The following is a 24,684-nucleotide window of genomic DNA, read 5'->3' as shown; positions in this document are numbered from 1 at the left end:
TTGGGGAGCTGGCAAGCACCAGCGGCCTAGTACAACTTGGTCGCAGACAAACCAGCACTGCAGTAACACTTGGTGACGTGGCAAGTCCCATAAGAGAAGTTCAAGCTGGTGCGGTGGCTAACACAAGTAGTGTCCCACAGCCACCAAGAATTTAAACACAGACCTGTAGAGCCCATAGTGCCGTTTCTGCTGCATTTGCAATTACTGGTTGGGAGCTCACAGATTCTGCAGCGCCCATACTTCCCCCATTCACTGGCTAACCCTGATTTCAGATTGAAACAGCAGATTTAACTCCCCTTGTTTTTTTTAGCTGTTTTTTGGGGAAGATCTGTACTGATCCTATGAGGACCAAAGCAATTTATATGCCAATCAATTTATTGCCGCAAACCCAAATTGTAACCTTGCCAGACAATTTGCATGGAAACGTATCATGGTTTCCGAATTAAAGATTTTTCTGGGCCTAACCCTCAACATGCATTACTAAAAAGAATGCGTTAAGGTCATATTGATCCACAGACCCAATTCATAATATGCCCGTGTTCTCTGCTGCCATGGCCAGGACTAGATACAAGCAAATATTGTGGTTTATGCACTTCAGCGACAATGAACTCTGTTGTCCTTGGGGTGACTCTGGATATGATCTGCTCCACAACATTCGGACCCTCGTAAATCACTTGAACCAAAAATTTGCAGTCTTGTATACGCCCCAACAAGCTGTCTGCATAGATGAGTCCCTCATTAAGTTTTTTGACCACCTTACATTCAAACAGTTTCTCCCCAGCAAGCGTGCCAGATATGGGGTCAAAATGTATAAGCTCTGTGAGAGAGAGACAGGCTATACATGTATTTTCCTGAATTTATGAGGGAAAAGATAGCAGTGTGTAGCTCCGTGACTGCCCAGGAGCAGTGGCAAGATTGTTTGGGACTTGGTGTCACCCTTATTTTGAAAGGGATACCACTTGTACGTGGACAATTATTATACAGGCGTGCCACTTTTTAGACACCTTTTGGAGAGCCTGTTTGAGAAATAGAGAATTACTTGCAGTGAAGTGGAAGGACAAACTGGATGTTTTTGTCCTGTCTTCGATTCACGTAGATACGTCAGTCCCAATTACAACGGCGACTAGTGTTGTATAGAAGCACCTCTGTGTCCACGACTACAATCTGAACATGATGGCGCCATACTTAATTTCCCGAAAGGCCAGATCCTGGTACAAAAAAATGTCTGTATATTTATTCAAATTATCCGTTTTCAGCACTTATGTACTATACAAAGCACCAGGAAGAAGTGGTGGATCCTTCTTAACATTTCAAGAAGAGATCATTTGTATCCAGAAGGTGCAAGAGAGGCATTTTTCAGATATCCTCTCTGGTACCGCTACCCAAAGAGCACCCCAAAAAGATGTGTCTGTAGTAAGTGTGGATATAGGCGTGACACATGTTATTTTTGTCCCTCCTGTCCTGGCCAACCTGGTCTCGCATCCAGAACTGTTTCCGTCACTACCACACAAAAGTAGAGTATTAGTATAGGGTACAGCATGGCACAGTCTAGGGCACACATTCACACAGGGTTTTGAAAGATGTCAGGAAACTGGCTCGCATTTTGAGAGACCCTAGCCTGGAACATTTAAAGTTTTTTTTACAGTTACAAAAAAAGTGTAAAAAAAGTTTTTAAAAAACCCCATAAAAAAGTAAAAAAAATGTTTTAAAAAGTCAAAAATTGTTGTTTTATTGAGTTGATGTTCTGTTCTTACTGTTTTACCGTACTGCATACTATACTTCTATACGGTAATGTTTTATTGTTACTGTGTTTTATTGTTAATAATCGATCTGATCTATATTCTGACAGCAACAAGGTTTGCTTTTAGAATACATAACTCAGTGACTACAGTGCTGTAGCAGGTGATTTCACCATCACACGCAGGGGTGGTCAGAGGATGGATCACCCCTATGCTTCGGCATATATTTTTTACTCTTTTTTGGCACAGATTACAATAAAAAAGTTGCTGTTTTATTGGGTTAATGTTTTATTGTTACTGTATTTTATTGTTAACCGTTGTTTGCTTTGCAGGAAAGGCATTGCAGCACTGATCTGTTTATTCTGACCGCAACAGGGTTTGCTTTCAGAATACATAAATCAGTGACTACAGCGCTGTAGGAGGTGATTTCACCACCACAGTAAAAAAAAAAGAGCGTATATGCCGAAGCATGGAGGCAGAGGTGGTCAGAGTACGGATCACCCCTATGCTTCGGCATATATTTTTTACTCTTTTTTTGGCACAGATTGCAATAAAAAAAGTTGCTGTTTTATTTAGTTAATGTTTTATTGTTACTGTGTTTTATTGTTAACCAGTGTTTGCTTTGCATGTAGGCCATTCAGCTGCAGCACTGATTTGATCTGTATTCTGACAGCAACAAGGTTTGCTTTCAGAATACATAAATCAGTGACTACAGTGCTGTAGCAGGTGATTTCACTACCACAGTTAACAAAAGAGCGTACAGTATATGCCAAGCATGGTGGCAGGGGTTGTCAGAGGATGGATCACTCCTAAGCTTCGGCATATATTTTTTACTCTTTTTGGCACAGATTGCATTAAAAAAAGTTGCTGTTCTATTGAGTTAATGTTTTATTGTTACTGTTTTTTATTGTTAACTGTTGTTTGCTTTGCAAATTTTTTTTTTCACTTTTCTTGGCAGAGATATCTACATTCACATTGTTCGATGTAAATGGAGGAATCTGTTAGGTTCTTTTTGAACATTGCATGTATGCCCATCATTAGAAGTGGGTGAATGCTGGGCGGTATATTCTAAAGGTGGGTAAACCACACACTTTTTCTGGCAGAGACTTTTTCATCCACATCGATCGATGTGAATGGAGGAACTGTTCAGCCCACAGGCAGCATGAGAAAAAAGAAAATTACAATATATGCCCAACAACAACCAGCAATGTACTGGTACGTTGCTGGACTTTGAGTAGTTATACCGAGATAGTGCCTGCAGGTTTAGGCATCATCTTGGTATCATTTTTTTAGCCAGCGGTCGGCTTTCATGTAAAAGCAATCTTAGTGGCTAATTAGCCGCTAGACTGCTTTTACAAGTAGCGGGAGGGGACTCCCTCCCCCCTGCCATCTCCTTTCACGGTTTTCTCTGACTCTCCTGTCCCCCCTGGGAACCCGAGAATGCAGATGGTGGTTCTGCCAGCTGACCATACAGCTGATTGGAGACTAGAATGGCTCCAATTATCTCTATGGCCTAAGAAACTGGAAGCTATGAGCATTTAATCACTTTGGTTTCGCTAGATATAAACAGCACCATTTTTAAATTAGAAAAACATCTTATCATACCAATCTTGGTGTGGTCAGATGCTTTAGGAGAGATCTAGATTCTAATAGAACCCACATTTTTCAAAAAAGAATATCTGTCACTTCCTTTTGCTATTATAATTAATTAGTTTTAATTTACTACGTAATGATACTGAGTACACAATGCTGAGACGCGTGTGCTGCCTGTATATTATTGAGGGGTAAAATGGGAACATAAAGAGTATTATGAATCCTTTGTGAGTGAAAGGTCAGTCCAGCTGTAGACTTCTGGGGTCTTTGACTCATGAGTCCCAACTTCTGTAAACATTTTTAGTGGTTAGCTGGGCTTTGGAGAATGAGGGACGCCTACTAGCAAACGTATGTAGGCATAGGACACGCCCCCTGCCACATGCCCTTAAAGGAGAATTAACCAAAAAAAAAGGTTAACTAAATCCACAAGGGATTTTTTCTTACCACTACTATTCATTTATATTGGCTTTTAAAATTTACAAATGCAGCAATTTAGAATTTGGATGAAAGGTTTAGCACTGGGAAACACTTTTTGAAAGATAAAAAGTGCATTTTATATACATCTATATAGATCAGACCAAACTGAGAAATCAGGGACAGTTGGGAGCTATGTATTAGTGTCATGGGTGACGCCAGATAGCGTTTGTGTCAATTAGTGTGAATCCCAGACAGCGAGAGATTGTCCGCCACATATATTATCATATTTAACTCTTTGATTGCCAGTAACACTAACACAGACACACTACACACCTCCATTACTAGTATAGTCTGAACGGACCAATATCTTTGATCAGATCAGGACTGTACTAGCATCCTCAATAGTATAGTGTTCCCAAAAATGCAGCATTAGCAGGATCAGCCTCGACACCTGCCAGCACCTGCGTTTAGCCCCTTCGCCCCCCAACAAGTGCAGTATTAGTAGATCATTGCCACTTCTGATACACAGTACACAAAACCACAGCGTTAGCTGAATCAGGCCTGATCTCTGGTAGCACTAGCATGTACATTTTTTTTGTAGGGGTTCAAACATTCATTGACAGCCAGGTGCTTTTTTACAATTAGGTACCTGTAAATTTATTGGCCAAAATGTCAAACGTAAGGTACACCAGTGAAGAGGCCTACAGGATTCTGAGCATGACAGATGAGAGCAATGGGAAGTCCTCACTGTCAGATTCAGGCTCAATATTCAAACCTGTAGAGAACAACAGCACCCTGACAGATAGCTCTGACAATGGAGTAGAGGTCCCTGTCATGGTCAGGCGTACGCAACACCCTCCCCCCGGTTGCTGAGGTTCCACAATCGCATGATGATTCCCGTATGCAGCAGAGTGACAGTACTAGTGCTGCTCTACCTTTTGGGGAGCTGGCAAGCACCAGCGGCCTAGTACAACTTGGTCGCAGACAAACCAGCACTGCAGTAACACTTGGTGACGTGGCAAGTCCCATAAGAGAAGTTCAAGCTGGTGCGGTGGCTAACACAAGTAGTGTCCCACAGCCACCAAGAATTTAAACACAGACCTGTAGAGCCCATAGTGCCGTTTCTGCTGCATTTGCAATTACTGGTTGGGAGCTCACAGATTCTGCAGCGCCCATACTTCCCCCATTCACTGGCCAACCCTGATTTCAGATTGAAACAGCAGATTTAACTCCCCTTGTTTTTTTTAGCTGTTTTTTGGGGAAGATCTGTACTGATCCTATGAGGACCAAAGCAATTTATATGCCAATCAATTTATTGCCGCAAACCCAAATTGTAACCTTGCCAGACAATTTGCATGGAAACGTATCATGGTTTCCGAATTAAAGATTTTTCTGGGCCTAACCCTCAACATGCATTACTAAAAAGAATGCGTTAAGGTCATATTGATCCACAGACCCAATTCATAATATGCCCGTGTTCTCTGCTGCCATGGCCAGGACTAGATACAAGCAAATATTGTGGTTTATGCACTTCAGCGACAATGAACTCTGTTGTCCTTGGGGTGACTCTGGATATGATCTGCTCCACAACATTCGGACCCTCGTAAATCACTTGAACCAAAAATTTGCAGTCTTGTATACGCCCCAACAAGCTGTCTGCATAGATGAGTCCCTCATTAAGTTTTTTGACCACCTTACATTCAAACAGTTTCTCCCCAGCAAGCGTGCCAGATATGGGGTCAAAATGTATAAGCTCTGTGAGAGAGAGACAGGCTATACATGTATTTTCCTGAATTTATGAGGGAAAAGATAGCAGTGTGTAGCTCCGTGACTGCCCAGGAGCAGTGGCAAGATTGTTTGGGACTTGGTGTCACCCTTATTTTGAAAGGGATACCACTTGTACGTGGACAATTATTATACAGGCGTGCCACTTTTTAGACACCTTTTGGAGAGCCTGTTTGAGAAATAGAGAATTACTTGCAGTGAAGTGGAAGGACAAACTGGATGTTTTTGTCCTGTCTTCGATTCACGTAGATACGTCAGTCCCAATTACAACGGCGACTAGTGTTGTATAGAAGCACCTCTGTGTCCACGACTACAATCTGAACATGATGGCGCCATACTTAATTTCCCGAAAGGCCAGATCCTGGTACAAAAAAATGTCTGTATATTTATTCAAATTATCCGTTTTCAGCACTTATGTACTATACAAAGCACCAGGAAGAAGTGGTGGATCCTTCTTAACATTTCAAGAAGAGATCATTTGTATCCAGAAGGTGCAAGAGAGGCATTTTTCAGATATCCTCTCTGGTACCGCTACCCAAAGAGCACCCCAAAAAGATGTGTCTGTAGTAAGTGTGGATATAGGCGTGACACATGTTATTTTTGTCCCTCCTGTCCTGGCCAACCTGGTCTCGCATCCAGAACTGTTTCCGTCACTACCACACAAAAGTAGAGTATTAGTATAGGGTACAGCATGGCACAGTCTAGGGCACACATTCACACAGGGTTTTGAAAGATGTCAGGAAACTGGCTCGCATTTTGAGAGACCCTAGCCTGGAACATTTAAAGTTTTTTTTACAGTTACAAAAAAAGTGTAAAAAAAGTTTTTAAAAAACCCCATAAAAAAGTAAAAAAAATGTTTTAAAAAGTCAAAAATTGTTGTTTTATTGAGTTGATGTTCTGTTCTTACTGTTTTACCGTACTGCATACTATACTACTATACGGTAATGTTTTATTGTTACTGTGTTTTATTGTTAATAATCGATCTGATCTATATTCTGACAGCAACAAGGTTTGCTTTTAGAATACATAACTCAGTGACTACAGTGCTGTAGCAGGTGATTTCACCATCACACGCAGGGGTGGTCAGAGGATGGATCACCCCTATGCTTCGGCATATATTTTTTACTCTTTTTTGGCACAGATTACAATAAAAAAGTTGCTGTTTTATTGGGTTAATGTTTTATTGTTACTGTATTTTATTGTTAACCGTTGTTTGCTTTGCAGGAAAGGCATTGCAGCACTGATCTGTTTATTCTGACCGCAACAGGGTTTGCTTTCAGAATACATAAATCAGTGACTACAGCGCTGTAGGAGGTGATTTCACCACCACAGTAAAAAAAAAAGAGCGTATATGCCGAAGCATGGAGGCAGAGGTGGTCAGAGTACGGATCACCCCTATGCTTCGGCATATATTTTTTACTCTTTTTTTGGCACAGATTGCAATAAAAAAAGTTGCTGTTTTATTTAGTTAATGTTTTATTGTTACTGTGTTTTATTGTTAACCAGTGTTTGCTTTGCATGTAGGCCATTCAGCTGCAGCACTGATTTGATCTGTATTCTGACAGCAACAAGGTTTGCTTTCAGAATACATAAATCAGTGACTACAGTGCTGTAGCAGGTGATTTCACTACCACAGTTAACAAAAGAGCGTACAGTATATGCCAAGCATGGTGGCAGGGGTTGTCAGAGGATGGATCACTCCTAAGCTTCGGCATATATTTTTTACTCTTTTTGGCACAGATTGCATTAAAAAAAGTTGCTGTTCTATTGAGTTAATGTTTTATTGTTACTGTTTTTTATTGTTAACTGTTGTTTGCTTTGCAAATTTTTTTTTTCACTTTTCTTGGCAGAGATATCTACATTCACATTGTTCGATGTAAATGGAGGAATCTGTTAGGTTCTTTTTGAACATTGCATGTATGCCCATCATTAGAAGTGGGTGAATGCTGGGCGGTATATTCTAAAGGTGGGTAAACCACACACTTTTTCTGGCAGAGACTTTTTCATCCACATCGATCGATGTGAATGGAGGAACTGTTCAGCCCACAGGCAGCATGAGAAAAAAGAAAATTACAATATATGCCCAACAACAACCAGCAATGTACTGGTACGTTGCTGGACTTTGAGTAGTTATACCGAGATAGTGCCTGCAGGTTTAGGCATCATCTTGGTATCATTTTTTTAGCCAGCGGTCGGCTTTCATGTAAAAGCAATCTTAGTGGCTAATTAGCCGCTAGACTGCTTTTACAAGTAGCGGGAGGGGACTCCCTCCCCCCTGCCATCTCCTTTCACGGTTTTCTCTGACTCTCCTGTCCCCCCTGGGAACCCGAGAATGCAGATGGTGGTTCTGCCAGCTGACCATACAGCTGATTGGAGACTAGAATGGCTCCAATTATCTCTATGGCCTAAGAAACTGGAAGCTATGAGCATTTAATCACTTCGGTTTCGCTAGATATAAACAGCACCATTTTTAAATTAGAAAAACATCTTATCATACCAATCTTGGTGTGGTCAGATGCTTTAGGAGAGATCTAGATTCTAATAGAACCCACATTTTTCAAAAAAGAATATCTGTCACTTCCTTTTGCTATTATAATTAATTAGTTTTAATTTACTACGTAATGATACTGAGTACACAATGCTGAGACGCGTGTGCTGCCTGTATATTATTGAGGGGTAAAATGGGAACATAAAGAGTATTATGAATCCTTTGTGAGTGAAAGGTCAGTCCAGCTGTAGACTTCTGGGGTCTTTGACTCATGAGTCCCAACTTCTGTAAACATTTTTAGTGGTTAGCTGGGCTTTGGAGAAGCTGTGTTCCAGTTTGAAGTTGTTATTTAAGATTGTAATTACTTCCTGGATGTCAGGGGGGTGAATACGTTTCCATTTTCTTGCAAGTGACAACCTTGTGGCAATAAGGATGTGGGAGGCCATGTTTGAGATTTCCTGGGCCATGTGGGAATCATCAGGCCCAGGAGCAGGTCAATGGAGGATAGATTATTTGCTGTGGGGAAAATTGAGTGGAGTATTTTTAGTATTTGTTTCCAAAAGTCTTTGAGGCTTGGGCATTTCCACCAAATATGAAAGAGAGTTCCTGGGAGACCACAATTTCTCCAGCATAAGTGAGACGTATTGGGGTAAATCTTGGCAATTCTGTTGGGGGTGCAGTACCAGTGTTGGAAGAGCTTTTGTACAGTATGGATTCCCAGTGCGTGGTGCAGTGAGAGAGTTTTGATGGTAAAGATAGAGCCTTGTACCATTGAATAGGTGGAGGGGCTGAGGGGATGTGCTTGGACCACTGCAAGATTTGGGTCTGAATTGAGTCCTCTGCAGATTGACAGAATAGACCATAGATATATGAGATACCCTTAAGTATGTGTTTACTTGAAGCGAGATATTTAAGGGTAGAAGGTAGAATCTTGTCTTGTTTTATCCAGTGTATTTTGTTGAGTAGAGACCCGGTCCTAAGGTGTACATAGAAAGTTCTTGACGAGAGACCGAATGTAGCTTGAAAGTTTTCAAATGACATTAAACAGGAAGCAGTGAAGATGTGCCCAATGGTATGAATACCTGCATCATTCCAAGGGTATAGTTGGAGGTCTGGGAGAATGAGTGAGAAGGTTTGGGTTGGAATGTATTGTAGTATGGTATGAGGTACGCCCTTCAACGTTTGAGGTATAGATGTCCAGACTCTCAATGAGGCCGTTATTGTGTCCATTGGGAAGTGTTTGTGTGTGGGGGCAAGAAGCGAGGCACAAAGGTACAGTTTTGGGTCCTTAGCCAGCACCACTGACTCTATTTGTGTCCAGTTGGAGGGAGTAGATGGGTTCCTCCAGAGTTTGAGTTGATCCAAAATGACTGCTTTGTAATATAGATTTATGTTGGGAGCTCCCAGTCTTCCCATTCGTGTTGGGGTCGTTAAGTTGTGTTTTTTTTATCCTGGCACCTTTGTGCTGCCAGATAAAGGAGTTGTGTTGAAAGGAATGGTACTGGTAATGTGCGGAAGACATATAGAGTGTGCGGGAACATGAACATTTTAGCTAAAGCAATTCTACCAGCCCATGATACAAAGGGGTGGTGTATTTCATTAGATATTCTTTTAAGCTTTTCTACAAGGTGTGCCAAATTGGTGCACAAAAGATTTTTGCTAGGTGAGATCAGGCGGATTCCTAAATAGGTTAGAGATGAGTCTTTTGACCACGAAAATGAGGAGAGTTTTGAAATGTATTGTATGGTTGGTTTATCTAGGCCTATTGCCAGCATAAAAAATTTGCTATGGTTTACTTTGCATAAAGATATCGCACTGAACTGGCCAAGAATATGTTGAATCTCGGTTAGGGAGTGTTTTGGATCAGTAATGGCGAATTATCACGTCGTCTGCGTAAAGACAGATTCTCTGTTCAGTGGCACCAACGTTTATACCTCTACCTTGGGACTAAGCGAATCTGTGGGGCTAAGGGTTCGATGATCATGGCAAAGATTAAAGGTGACAGTGGGCAGCCCTGTCTTGTGCCATTTGTGATAATGAAAGAGTTGGATAGTACACTCGAGGTCCACACTTTTGCACTTGGGGATGTGTATAGCCCTAGTATGGAATTTAGGAGTGTGCCCGATATGCCAAATTAACGTAGGACCGCCTCCAGGTAAGTCCATTGTACCCTATCGAATGCCTTTTCTGTATCCAAAGAAAGAAGCAGAGAAGGCACTCAACTGTGTTCTACCCATTGAATAATGTCTATAAACCGCCGGGTTCCGCCTGAAGTTTGTCTACCCGGAATGAAGCCGACTTCTATATGTATCAACTGATTCATAACCGTGGAAAGCCGGAGAGCTAATAGGTTTGCATACAGCTTTGTGTCCGTATTTAATAGGGAGATGGGTCTGTAATTCTCTGGGGCATCCACTGGTGTACCTGGTTTGGGAAGAGCTTCGAGACATTCGTTTGGGATTTTTCCTGTGGAAGCATAGTGGTTAAATGTAGTGCATAAGTGGGGTAAGAGGATGTCGTTGAAGTGCTTATAATATTCATTAGAGAACCCATCCGGTCCTGGGGCTTTATGCAGTGGAAGAGATTTGATGGCATTATAGATTTCATCTTGAGTGAATAGGGTAGACAGCTCAACTACTTGTGTGGGGGTCAGTGAGTGCAGTTGGATGGACGAAAGAAAAGCTTCTATTCTCTCGGTACTTGGTGGGGTGGTGGATCCCGTCTCTTGCAGATTGTATAATTGCGCGTAGAAGGACGCAAAAGTATTGGCTATATCCAATGGGTTGGTCATGCGCACTCCTTGTGTGTTTAAGAGGTAAGGAGATTTTGCACGCATTTGCTGGCGCTTAACTTGCCTGGCCAAGAAGGCTCCAGATTTGTTGCTAAAGGAGTAGGAGTTTAATTTTAAATGATTGACATAATAGTCGAATTTGTGGTGTAATAGTTCACTTAATTTGTATCTGTAGTCCCTGAACGCTTCCAATGTTGTCTGATTGGGTGAGTTTTTATTTGTTAATTCTAAAGTCTTGAGTTTTTTGCAGCAATGACTCTATCTCCGCTGAGCGTCTTTTAAGTTCTTGAGCACCAAATTTTATGAGACCTCGTAGAAAAGCTTTATGGGCTAACCATACCATAGATTGATCGCTGATAGATGCACAATTAATCTGAAAGAAATGATCAATCTCGGATTTAATTTCGCTTTCGTATCTTGGATTGGTTATGAGGGATGAGTTCAGCCTCCATAGGGAGTGATTGGTTGGGCAAGTTTGGGGGAATATTTTCAAGGATATTGGGGTGAGGTCTGACCACTTGATGAGACCTTTATGCGATTCTGAGGTGGCCAATAATGCTTTTTTGTTTGTAAAAAAAAGGTCAATCTCAGAGTAAGAATTCCTAGAGTGAGAGGATCTGTATCTGGATTTTGCAAAAGCGTTTGACACAGTTCCCCATAAACGTTTACTGTACAAGATAAGGTCCGTTGGCATGGACCATAGGGTCAGTACATGGATTGAAAACTGGCTACAAGGGCGTGTTCAGAGGGTGGTGATAAATGGGGAGTACTCTGAATGGTCAGGGGTGGGTAGTGGGGTTCCCCAGGGTTCTGTGCTGGGACCAATCCTATTTAATTTGTTTATAAACGACCTGGAGGATGGGATAAACAGTTCAATCTCTGTATTTGCAGACGATACTAAGCTAAGCAGGGCAATAACTTCTCCGCAGGATGTGGAAACCTTGCAAAAAGACCTGAACAAATTAATGGGGTGGGCGACTACATAGCAAATGAGGTTCAATGTAGAAAAATGTAAAATAATGCATTTGGGTGGCAAAAATATGAATGCAATCTATACACTGGGGGGGGGAAACCTCTGGGGGAATCTAGGATGGAAAAGGACCTGGGGGTCCTAGTAGATGATAGGCTCAGCAATGGCATGCAATGCCAAGCTGCTGCTAATAAAGCAAACTGAATATTGGCATGCATTAAAAGGGGGATCAACTCCAGAGATAAAACGATAATTCTTCCGCTCTACAAGACTCTGGTCCGGCCGCACCTGGAGTATGCTGTCCAGTTCTGGGCACCAGTCCTCAGGAGGGATGTACTGGAAATGGAGCGAGTACAAAGAAGGGCAACAAAGCTAATAAAGGGTCTGGTGGATCTTAGTTATGAGGAAAGGTTGCGAGCGCTGAACTTATTCTCTCTGGAGAAGAGACGCTTGAGAGGGGATATGATTTCAATTTACAAATACTGTACTGGTGACCCCACAATAGGGATAAAACTTTTTCGCAGAAGAGAGTTTAATAAGACTCGTGGCCACTCATTACAATTAGAAGAAAAGAGGTTTAATCTTAAACTACGTAGAGGGTTCTTTACTGTAAGAGCGGCAAATATGTGGAATTCCCTTCCACAGGCGGTGGTCTCAGCGGGGAGCATTGATAGCTTCAAGAAACTATTAGATAATCACCTGAATGACCGCAACATACAGGGATATGTAATGTAATACTGACACATAATCACACACATAGGTTGGACTTGATGGACTTGTGTCTTTTTTCAACCTCACCTACTATGTAACTATGTAACTATGTAACTATGAGAGTAGAATGTGTAGTCGCGCTCAACATCGTGCATGCACCTCCAGGGATCGTATAGATCTTCATTATCCATGAATGAAGAGAGAGCTGATGCCCTCCTTCTGTCTGAGTTGGTGGAATCCAGGGTGGGGTTGGGGGTGTCTTTAAAGTCACCGCAGATGATTAATGTGCTGTTTTTGTAGGGGTCCAGTTTAGTTCTGAGTTTTTTGTAAAATGTTCTTTGGGAAGTGTTGGGCACATAAACATTCACCAGAGTCATGGGGTGACTATCAATGGTGGTGGGTAGAATTATAAATCTGCCTTCATCATCTGTGTCTACATGATGTAGGAGAAAGGAGACTTTGGTACTAATAGCTATCATTATCCCACATTTCTTTTTGTTGTTGGAGAGGAAGTAATGGGAGTACTTTTTCACTTTGGCAATAATAGATGTGATATTGAGTGGCATAATTTCAGGTGGTTGGGGTTGGTGTGCAGGAGTTGAGCGCTACTATAGTATTGTATACAGCTGTCTGCTATAGAGATTAGTTATTGGACAATAGTATGCTTTGAGAGTTATAACAAATGACTTAATAGCTCTTACTGACTGAGAAAAAGAAAAAAACAACCGTTGCAACTCAGAGTGTAAGTAGCACAGATTATGAATGTTCGATAAAAACACTTCACGCTATTAGAGATAAAGGCAAAAAAAAAAAAAACCAGTAGAGAAAGTTCACAGAGAATGTACTGTGTGAGGTATTGTAAGGGAACACTTAACTGAGTGTGCTCAGCACACCATAAATTGGAGGAAAGGTAGAAACGAGTAGTTCACCCAAGCAGGATATTTCTAAGCTGGGAACAAGTAACCTCAGGGTAACTTTTGGGTTTTATCCGCTTTTTCGGTTGGTGTTGAGGAGAAGATGAAGAGGCATCCTGATTGCGTGACCGGTGAGAGGTCGCAGGAATGGGTAATAGGCCCCAGTTAGTCAGTTTTTTATATCCATCTTTAGGAGATAAGATTGGGATTTTTTTTGCTAAGTAAACAGAAGCTTGGTGGGGTATCCCCAGCGGCAGTTGATTTTATTTTTCTGTAGAATTGAGGTGACCGGGGTATATGCGCTACGTAATTCCATTGTAGCTGGTGACAGATCCACAAAGAGAGATATTTTGGAGTAGGGTGCTGGTAGGGGTCTGAGATTCCTAGCCCTGTAAAGGATTTGTTTCTTTATGTGGAAAAAATGGATTCTGGCCAGGACATCTCTAAGTGTCTCAACTAGCAGGTGGTCTGGTTTTGCGATTCTGTGTGCGTGATCAATGAGCAGGTCGTGGAGTGAGAGATTAGGGAGCAGGGTGATAAAGAGATGCTGTAGATATTTTTTGAGCTCATTGGGTGACACTGACTCGGGGATCCCTCTGAATATTATTTCTTCTAGACCTATCCTCGAGGTCTGCCAACTTCAATGTAATTTTTTGGATCTCAGCCGATGATCATATGCGTCAAGAAGCTCATTATGGGCTTTACCCATTTCAGATATATGCTCCTCTGCCGTGTCTGCTCTATCTTCCAGGCAGTCAAGCCTGTCATGTGGGATAGAGATAGCTGCAGCTCCCTGTGTAAACCTTTTTGCACAGTGAGCAACATTGATTTTAGCATGTTTTCAGACACTAGGTTATCAGTTACAGGAATATTTGCAGAGTACACAGATGTGTGGGGCTGTGAGAGGTGGATCCTGAGGCATTCCGATGGTGCTTTTTAGCTTGAGGGATTTTGTTAGGTGAATTGCAGGGGGATGAGGTGAGTCTCTTACCTCTGTCCTGCTGTGCCTCTGCTGGGTCTGTCGCTGGAGGAGGGAGACTGTCCATGTCCTCTGTGTCTCTCATCCCCATCAGCTCTGCACCACCCTGGTGGTGTGGCTGAGCGTTGCTTGTTTGACCATGCTGTTCGGCTAAGAACGGAGTGTGGCCGGTGCCATCTTGCCTGGATCTCTGTTCCATGGGGCCTAAATACTCAGTCAGGTGGCACAGTTGTGGCGGCGGATTACGCCTCCCTGACATGCCGGATCGTGTCCCGCTGCTCTCCCCTCGCTTCCCAGGGAGAGGGGAGAAGCCTGTCTCTGCATGTCGCTTTATATCCCTGCTATGGATCGGAGCTCATGAGTCAAGCTTCCTTCCGCGGCTAGCCACGCCCCCCTCCGTTTAGTTGGTTATCTTTGTGTACAGGATATTTGCTCCCTGACTCTATAGAAAAAGCTATAGAACTATAATTTAGCTCTGAAAAGGGTGTTGTTCCTTCTTCTCCCTCTCTACGGGGTCATAGCAAGGTTAAATCCAATTAATGTTAATTTCAGCTTACTTCAACAATATAATTATGAGGTAGGGCTCAGTTTGCATATATCTTGGCTATTGATTGAGCCGTGAGCCTTTCAGTTCCTACTTATGGTTTTACCCAGTGGCGGCTGGTGGGTTCTTCTTTTGGGAGGCAAACAAAAACCACCCCCCCCACACGGCGACATGGCACTGACAGCAAATCCCCCCCAGCGATGCAGCACTTACAGCACCCCTTCCGTCCCCCTGTGGCACTGACAGTAAACCCAACCCGCGGGTGATCCGACACTTAAATCTTCTGGTTTGATGTTCCTTCAAATAAAAGCTTCACCATGAGTGCGCATGAGGTAGATGGCAACTCACCAAAGGTGTCTGACCACTTTTTACAGTAGGTAAAAACATGCTTAGCTTGAATGGACCAGAGGAATCCTAGGTATGCATCTCTCCACTGAGTGACCCCCTCCAGAGGATGGATGAGGATAACGGAACAGACTCCACCAAGGACACACAAAAAGATCTCTTATGCTGCGTACACACGGTCGGACTTTCTATCCTACTTGGTCCGGCACACTTTCCGACGGACTTTGTCCGCCAGGTGCACCGGACTTTAAAACGGACGGACTTGCCCACACACGACCGGACTTTCCGGCGGGCTAGGTCCGCCCATCTTTCCGACGGACTTTCGCCGGAGTTACGGCGGACTTTCAGAATGAACGGACTTGCCCACACACGGACAAGTCCGTTCATTTTGAACGTGACTCAGGTGCGACGGGACTAGAAAAGGATGTCAATCTTGCCGCTTTTATCGGCGAGATTGACACCTTGCGAGCCCCGTCGCGGGGCATACCAGGCCCTTAGGTCTGGTATGGATTATAAAGGGAACCCCCTACGCCGAAAAAACGGCGTGGGGTCCCCCCTAAAATCCATACCAGACCCCGATCCGAGCACGCAGCCTGGCCGGTCAGGAAAGGGGGTGGGGACGAGCGAGCGCCCCCCCCCTCCTGAACCATACCAGGCCGCATGCCCTCAACATGGGGGGGTGGGTGCTTTGGGGGAGGGGGCGCCCTGCGGGGCCCCCCACCCCAAAGCACCTTGTCCCCATGTTGATGAGGACAAGGGCCTCTTCCCGACAACCCTGGCCGTTGGTTGTCGGGGTCTGCGGGCGGGGGCTTATCGGAATCTGGGAGCCCCCTTTAATAAGGGGGCCCCCAGATCCCGGCCCCCCACCCTATGTGAATGAGTATGGGGTACATGGTACCCCTACCCATTCACCTAGGGAAAAAGTGTAATAAAACACACTACACAGGTTTTTAAAATATTTTATTAAACAGCTCCGGGGGGGGAGATCTTCCTCCGGCTTCGGGGGTCTTCTTCCGGCTTCGGGGGTCCCTGCGCTTCATCTTCTCCCGGCGTCCGGTTGGTTCTTCTCCCGGTGTTCCAGTTCTTCGGCCGGCTCCTCTGCTGTCTTCAGGTAGCTCTCTTGCCAGCAGAGGTCCGGACTCCTGGGCTTCTGGGCTTCTGGGCTTCTTCTCTTCTCTTCTCTTCTCTTCTCCAGATGTTGACACGACGCTCTCTCCGGCTGGACTGCTCTCCGAGGGCTGCGTTGTGACTTATATAGGCGGAGACCCCGCCCCCTTTTGATGTCACAGTCCCTGGGCATGCTGGGACTGTGACGTTTTAGGGGGCGTGGTCAACATCACCCAGTGACCACGCCCCCTAAAACGTCACAGTCCCAGCATGCCCAGGGGTGGTGACATCAAAAGGGGGCGGGGTCTCCGCCTATATAAGTCACAACGCAGCCCTCGGAGAGCAGTCCAGCCGGAGAGAGCGTCGTGTCAACATCTGGAGAAGAGAAGAGAAGAGAAGAAGCCCAGAAGCCCAGGAGTCCGGACCTCTGCTGGCAAGAGAGCTACCTGAAGACAGCAGAGGAGCCGGCCGAAGAACTGGAACACCGGGAGAAGAACCAACCGGACGCCGGGAGAAGATGAAGCGCAGGGACCCCCGAAGCCGGAAGAAGACCCCCGAAGCCGGAGGAAGATCTCCCCCCCGGAGCTGTTTAATAAAATATTTTAAAAACCTGTGTAGTGTGTTTTATTACACTTTTTCCCTAGGTGAATGGGTAGGGGTACCATGTACCCCATACTCATTCACATAGGGTGGGGGGCCGGGATCTGGGGGCCCCCTTATTAAAGGGGGCTCCCAGATTCCGATAAGCCCCCGCCCGCAGACCCCCGACAACCAACGGCCAGGGTTGTCGGGAAGAGGCCCTTGTCCTCATCAACATGGGGACAAGGTGCTTTGGGGGGGGCCCCGCAGGGCGCCCCCTCCCCCAAAGCACCCACCCCCCCATGTTGAGGGCATGCGGCCTGGTACGGTTCAGGAGGGGGGGGCGCTCGCTCGTCCCCACCCCCTTTCCTGACCGGCCAGGCTGCGTGCTCGGATCGGGGTCTGGTATGGATTTTAGGGGGGACCCCATGCCGTTTTTTCGGCGTAGGGGGTTCCCTTTATAATCCATACCAGACCTAAGGGCCTGGTATGCCCCGCGCTCGCCGCAATAGGAAAATGTGTTTTTCCTATTGCAGCGAGCGCGAGATGCAATACCCTGCCCTCGTGTCGTATCTGGTCCGTCGGACCAGCACACACACACGAGCGGACTTTCCGCCCGAAACTGAGTCCGGCGGAAAGATTTAAAACTTTTTTCAAATCTAGGTCCGGCGGGCTTTTGGGAAAAAGTCCGCCGGAAAAGTCCGCCGGCGCCTACACACGGGCGGATTGTCCGGCACACTCTGGTCCGCCGGACCAAGTATGCCGGAAAGTCCGACCGTGTGTACGCGGCATTATGGTGTAGTAAGTTTTAATAAGAATTTGAAAAAAGGTGACAAAAGATTTTGCACTCACATGTGACTGTGCTATGCAGAGCACTAAGGTGTCACAGTCACATGTGAGTGCAAAAGGTGAAAAAGTGGTCCCCCTTACCTGAAATCTGTGCTGGAGGTGTAACAAAGACCCTGGTACCCTATTCCACATATGTTGGCAAAGCCCCCGTATAGCCACTTTCTGATCCCAAATCTGTGACCTAACACGCAAGATCACTGAGAGTGATTCCACTGACACTTGAGTGCTGCCTCTTAAACATCACTTCTGTTTCAATGAGGATATTCAAAAAATGGTGAGACATTTACTCAATGTGGCAAAGGTCCTGAAATCTAGCCATATTCTAACAATAAAAGACTGGCTGTTTAAGGTGAACACTTTGTACAAAATGAAGGAATCAGCAGCCATTGCTACAGATAGCCTGGATAGTTTTTGCAAAACGTGGAATGCCTGGTATATTTTTATGCTGTCAAATGAGTACAAAGATGTAGGGAGATTATATGCCAGCCCAGTCCACTATTCACTTAGGTCCTAACTGATGACTTTACTGTAGGTTTTTATAGGCATGTTTGATAAAGGTGACTGTCTGACTGTCTTCGAATGTCCCTGTACCGTATGTAGAATCTCACTTTCAGTATTTATAAATAACTTCTCTATCCTTTTTCCTCTCTCTATACCATTTTCAGTAATATATTGTAATGTGTACAAAATCGTTCCACTTAATAACGCATTCTATGAATCATTTTTGGAACTCTTTACCTAGCTTAATTGCGATAATTACAGCTAAACATGTTATTGGTTTTAATTTTATTATATGATGTCATTCCCTTTGGCATACTTTACCTGATGTTTATAGAAACTGTTGCTTTGATTTCTCTCCATATGCAACTTTCATACATCTGTATATTGAATTTCTGTGAAAACCTTGGAATACAATCTACACTCTTGCAATGTTCTTGAATAAACTTTAATGTGAAAAAAATATATAATCCATGGACTCAACATGCCACTCAGTAAATAGATTGGGGTGTCTACTTCCCAAAAAGGGGTAGGGGTGGGGTGCTATCTCTGCATTTCAGGGCTTCCAAAAGTGTGATAGGTAGTGAGGAGTGAAATGAGCAATTTACGCCCTTTGAAACCCTGAAGGCAGTGATAGGTTACTGGCACCCGTTAGCAGCTAGGAATCCAAAAAGTCTCATACATGTGGTATCCCCATACTCAGGAGAAGCAGCAGAATGTATTTTGGGGTGTAATTCCACATGTACCCATGGCATATGTTAGCAATATATCATGTAAGTGACAACTTTGTGTAAAAAAAAATATTGTCATTTTCCAGAAACTTGTGGCAAAATATAAAATATTCCATGGGCTCAACATGCCTCCCAGCAAATAGCTTGGGGTGTCTACTTTCCAAAAAGAACAAAATATTACAGTGCACACATGCAAAAAAGACATTTACCTCCAGCAAGGCTTATTTAAAACACCTAGACATTTTCAGAAAACATTATCAAAAAATATGGGGATTTAGTCACACCATATTGCTATATGGTGCTTAAGCCCACTTACTGCGACAAAGTACCCCATGATTAGTGATTCCTACACTATCCATAGATTGGGAGATCCTGCTTCTCTGAACGATGGGATCAATACACTCCTCTATATGGGAGAACTTGAGGTCTCCACCCATGAGACAGGTGGACACTAATGAGAGGTACTTAATGAGGGAGTGGGGTGCTCCTCACCCAACAAGATATTTAGGGGCACACCCTAAAAGATGCATTAAAGATGGTGCAGCCATAAGACCATACAACAGAACAAAATATTACAGCGCACACATGCAAAAAATACATTAATCATGGGGTACTTTGTCGCAGTAAGTGGGCTTAAGCACCATATAGCAATATGTTGTGACCAAATCCCCATATTTTTTGATAATGTTTTTTGAAAATGTCTAGGTGTTTTAAATAAGCCTTGCTGGAGGTAAATGTCTTTTTTGCATGTGTGCGCTGTAATATTTTGCTCATTATTAGCTCATTATACCATTGTCTTGCAGAGTTTGTTATTTATTTATTTTTTTTTCTGAGGTTTACAACCATCTTAAGGCTCGATTCACACTGCTGTGATGCGGGAACCCTGCAAATCCACTGTGGGTTCCCGCACCGCATGCCTCCCGGTGGCAGTTCACACTGCCCTATACAAACTGCTTGGAGTGTCAATTAAAAGTTAAGAACACCCCTAAATCAGTTCGCATATCGCAGTGCGAACTGCAAATTCAGACAGGAATCGTATCGCATGGCTGTGAACATCCATGCAATCCGATTCTGCTGCGGACCAAAAAAAGGGTCCTGTGCAATTTTGGTCTGAATGCGATGTGAATTCTGCCATACTATCTGTATGGCTGAAATCGCATCGCACAAAGATCGCATGTGATTTGCACAGCAGTGCGTTGCGAATCACATCCGATGACATCGCACCAGTGGGGAACCGGCCCTTAAACTGTTGACCACTGCAATGTCAACTGGAAGGACAAAAAGGCTTTGACCTTCTTGTGCACACACTGGTATTGTCTTGCTGCTGGGTACATCAAAAGCTGTGGTTCTAAAGATAGTCTTTACACACCCTTTAACCTTAGCGTACTTATTATTTGTTGCCAGTGCATAAGAAGGACAGCCGGAATGGTTCTATTTTTCAGGAATGTATATTTGCAAAGCAAATTATCCCTTTTAATTTGTATAATTACTCAACATGTGATTAGAGCAGTATTGTGGTATATAGCAGTCGCAATGTTCAGCTGCACAGCATTACCCAGAATGCTTGGCAAGGATAACCAGGGCCCTTTGTTTATTTAGCACGTAAGAATTCTGGATCTCTTTGAGAACATTGACTGCCATTCTACATTCTTCTTTATCTGTACCGAGAACACGGAACCATTTTTTTCAAGTGTTACAGAATGCCAACAGACAAGGTCCTCCTGGTCATCAACACATCCAAACAATAGGCGGAAATATCCAGGCTTATATTCAAAATATCTTTTCATAAAAGCTTTTTTTTTTTTTGCGATAATGTGGCGGTGCCGCTAGAACGATTTGGCGCGGCCTCTGTTGAGAATAATGTATTTAGCTTCTTTGTTTTGAGGCATGAGAGCTTTGTCCCAATCTTACATTAAAGAATGGTCTCTAAACATGTACGCAATTATAATTTGTCTTTTATCTGTTCTTGTAAAAGAGCAGCTGTGCTTCCGCGTTGGCTGTGATATATACTGTGCCGCTCCTCCCCTCCAAACTGGCAACGCTTTCCCGATAATTTTTTAGCTGGTCCCAGTAAGAGATCTGAGCTCATCAAGACGGGAGAGTTTACCGAGGAATAGAATTGAGAGACCTCTGCTAACCCGCTCTGCCTTTGATCTTCCAAACATCCTTGATATATGTCCCCTCCCCACCACACATTCACAGCCAAAATACATCCTCTGTCCAAAACCAATTACTGAAATACCGTGTTTTTAGAGCATCCTGTGCGCACTTTCCATTCTACGGTCAGGCAGATCCAGCAGGTCTGTTATTTTGGAATAGTTATGTTATTTTTTTCTTTTTTTTTTGGTACTATTAAAAAAAAAAAAATTGTTCGAGAAACAAGACCATTTTTTCAGTTGCTAAGATTATACTAAAGATAACTGGAGATGGGCTGCTAAAAGAGGGTACCGCCACATCTAGCATGTGATGTACAAAGCATAAAACACAAAATATAATGGAATTTTTATGTACCCAGAAAGGATTTCTATAGACCTTAAATATGTCTATACAGTGCAGCGCAACCAATATCTTACACCGTCTTAATCAATAAACATAATTACACATCACAAGGTACATTCTTTACTAGTAACATAAATAGTGAAAATAAATTTTTTTAATCCCCAAGGTCATAATAGTAAAATGTGCATAATCAATAAAAATGATAATATAAATAAATTCATAAACATGTGCGGTCCTTTTAATAGAGAAGTATGGGGTTTGTTTTTCTGAATCATACTTACCTAGGTGGATGCAGCATCGGTCCAATGCTCTAACACTGAGAACCGAGCGAACAAACATCGCTGATCGCTCGGTTCTCAGGGCTCCCTGTCAGTCACCGGCTCACTGCTCTGCCCCCCCGCTCCTGCACTCACTGGAACGCTGGTCTGTTGTGGGGGTGGGAACGGCCACTAACAGGCTAAGCCAGGTGCCAGTCCAGGCATGGATCCCAGCTTCATTGTCGCAATCTTGCCCGAGCCTGGGCCGGCTCTGTGACATCAGCCAACAGCGGGCTTCAGCGTTTTTTTTCAAACGCAAATTTTTTTTGAAAAAATACACTTTTTTGAATTTTAATGAAAAAAAAAAAAACCACAATACATAACCCAATTATTTTGTAAAATATAAAAGATGAAGTTACTCTGAGTAAATAGATACCTAACATGTCACCCTTTAAAATTTCGCCATCTGTGCATCAACGACAAACAACGCAAATTTTACTATCCATAGGCAACGATTTAAAAGCCTTTATAGGTTAGCACTTTAGATTTAAAGAGGAGGTCTAGTGCTAGAAATACTGCCCATGATCTTACGTTCATGGTGATATCTCACATGCGTGGGATGATTGGTGTTTGTGCGCGTGACCAAAACGTGCGTTCGTCTTTGCGCAAGCATGGGAGGATGGGGGCACTTTACTTTTTTTTATTATTAATTTATTTTTATGTAGCACCCTCATGTTTAGGCAGGGTTGCTCCTAAATTTACCTGCCAGGTGTAGTTACCATGGCTCATTGTTAGGGATCAATTGATTCCACCCTAGAATTGCTGCACTTCTCTCTTCTGCCACTAGGTGGCCGGGTACCTGGTGACATTAGATATGACAAGGGCAAAGCAAGGACAGATTAGCCAATGGGCAGGGGTTTTCTTAAATCCCTTGGCCTGCTGGGAGAACCTATATATTTGGGTGGAGTCAGGTGACCAGTGTTCTGTGCCACCTGGACGGCTTCTGGGTGGATGTGTGTTGTATTGCCCGGGCTGCTAGGCCAGAGTTTGGGCCTATCCCAGGCACATCTGGCTACTAGGCTGTCTGAGGGCCTATCCAGAAGTAGGAGAGCAGCATAGGGTTGGGACTGCTGCCTGCAGTCCAACCAGAAGTGTCGGTATGCTGACTGGAGAACCTGTCGTGATCGGAGGTAGAGGGGAAGCTGTCGCCACTAAGGGACTATCCACCTTGTTACCAGGGACCATGGTGTAAGTAGCTTAAGAAAGTACCGGAAAAGTATTCTCACCAACCGGGGACGGTGAAAGATTGGGAATCTTCATCAAATGTCAAGCCAGGGACCCAGCCAGCGGAGGTGGCGCTTGCAGAGCAGCCTTGTGTGTCAAGCCACGGACTGAGCAGCCAGTGGGGTGAAGCTTGAGAACTATCTGGAGTGCCAAGCTAGGGATGCTTTTCCCTGCATGGCTGTCTACCTGTAGAAGTTTCAGAGTCTGCTAATTAACACTGCCTACCCAAGGGTGTCCTGGGCCTAAACCCTCTCTCCCAAAGTTCTGTTCAAGAGAAATAAAATCTCTTTGCATTCAAGAAGTGTCTGGCGCCCATGAATCTATCTTGCATTACACCCACTATGCCTTGCAACGCAGTCTATACTGAAAGATGTCAGCAGCTCTTGGCTCTGGAGGTTCTCATTAGACTAAAGGAGGCCTGGGATCTTGCTACATTTAAAATGCCGATGTAAGAGCTATCCTGTGTCATATGCTTTATGGAAGATCGATCTGCTGAGAGGAGGTGGAGAGCACAGCCCACACAGCCCACACTCACGGCTCTCTCCTCTCTGTCATTTCTCCTTTGCGGACACTACTTCAGTCTGCTCTCCCCTTGTCCCGGCCGTGAGTGGGGGATGGGGGGAAGGCCAGTTACAGCATCCATGAAAAGACCAGCCTGGGGGGGCACAACTAAAATCATCAACCCCCCCTCCCCTAGATCCGGCCAATGTGTCAACCCTCTGGTAGGTGTCATCCGGGTGTGGTTCCCACCCCCTGCACCCCCATAGTGACGCCACTGCCCAGGTTCCATTCCCCGATAGGCACACAACAGCCAGGCACACAGTAATTCACAGTCACTCAAGTCAGCAAACAGGCTATACTCTATATGTCTTTTTGCAGTTTATTATGCTGAACAACAGGGATAGGGTGAGGTTGACCCTTAAGATACACCAAGAACAACTTCTAGCAAATGGTAGATGAGGCTCTATAGCTTATTTGGTCCTTCAGGATGAAAGCACCTTCTTTAACGTGAAGGATAAACTGGTTCCAAACAGGGAATCTTCGACAGGAGTATAGTCCTGGATGTACTGTGAAAAACTTTCCCAAATGAAGCAAAGTTAAGTCTCTAATGTTCAAAAAGGCTGGTACTTACTGTGCCCTGAATACTGTATTGCCTCCTGCAGTATTAGACAGCTTCTGTACTGAACTGTGTCCTGAATCCTCAGTTGAACTTTCTGCATGTGTTCAGGAGTCTAGGCCAGGGGTCTCTGAGCCCAAGCAGGAGAGGGGACCCCATAAAGGATTCTTGCATGCTGCAGCTGATTTCCCAGGGATGCTTAAGCTTATAGGTTGGGTCTTACTCCCCCAGGAACAAAAATAAAAAAGGTCCCAGCCTATTTATACCCCTCTCAGCCCTCTGCTGGTCACTCACTCTTCTGACCAGGGATTGGCTGAAGAGGCATTAATATGCAGACCAGGGTCTAAGCTCATTCGCTCATGATATCCCAGAGCTTAGTGGGATGAAGGGGAAAGTAGCTGAGCCTGCACCAGCAGAACCAAGAACAGACACTATTAAATGATTGTTGCTCTCCCTGACTATAGGAAGGCCAAAAACTAAATTTAAC

Source organism: Aquarana catesbeiana, linkage group LG03 (genome assembly GCF_042186555.1).
Source record: "Aquarana catesbeiana isolate 2022-GZ linkage group LG03, ASM4218655v1, whole genome shotgun sequence".
Taxonomy (NCBI): Eukaryota; Metazoa; Chordata; class Amphibia; order Anura; family Ranidae; genus Aquarana; species Aquarana catesbeiana.
The sequence above is the reverse complement of the archived record's forward strand: the minus strand, read 5'-3'. Positions refer to the sequence as shown.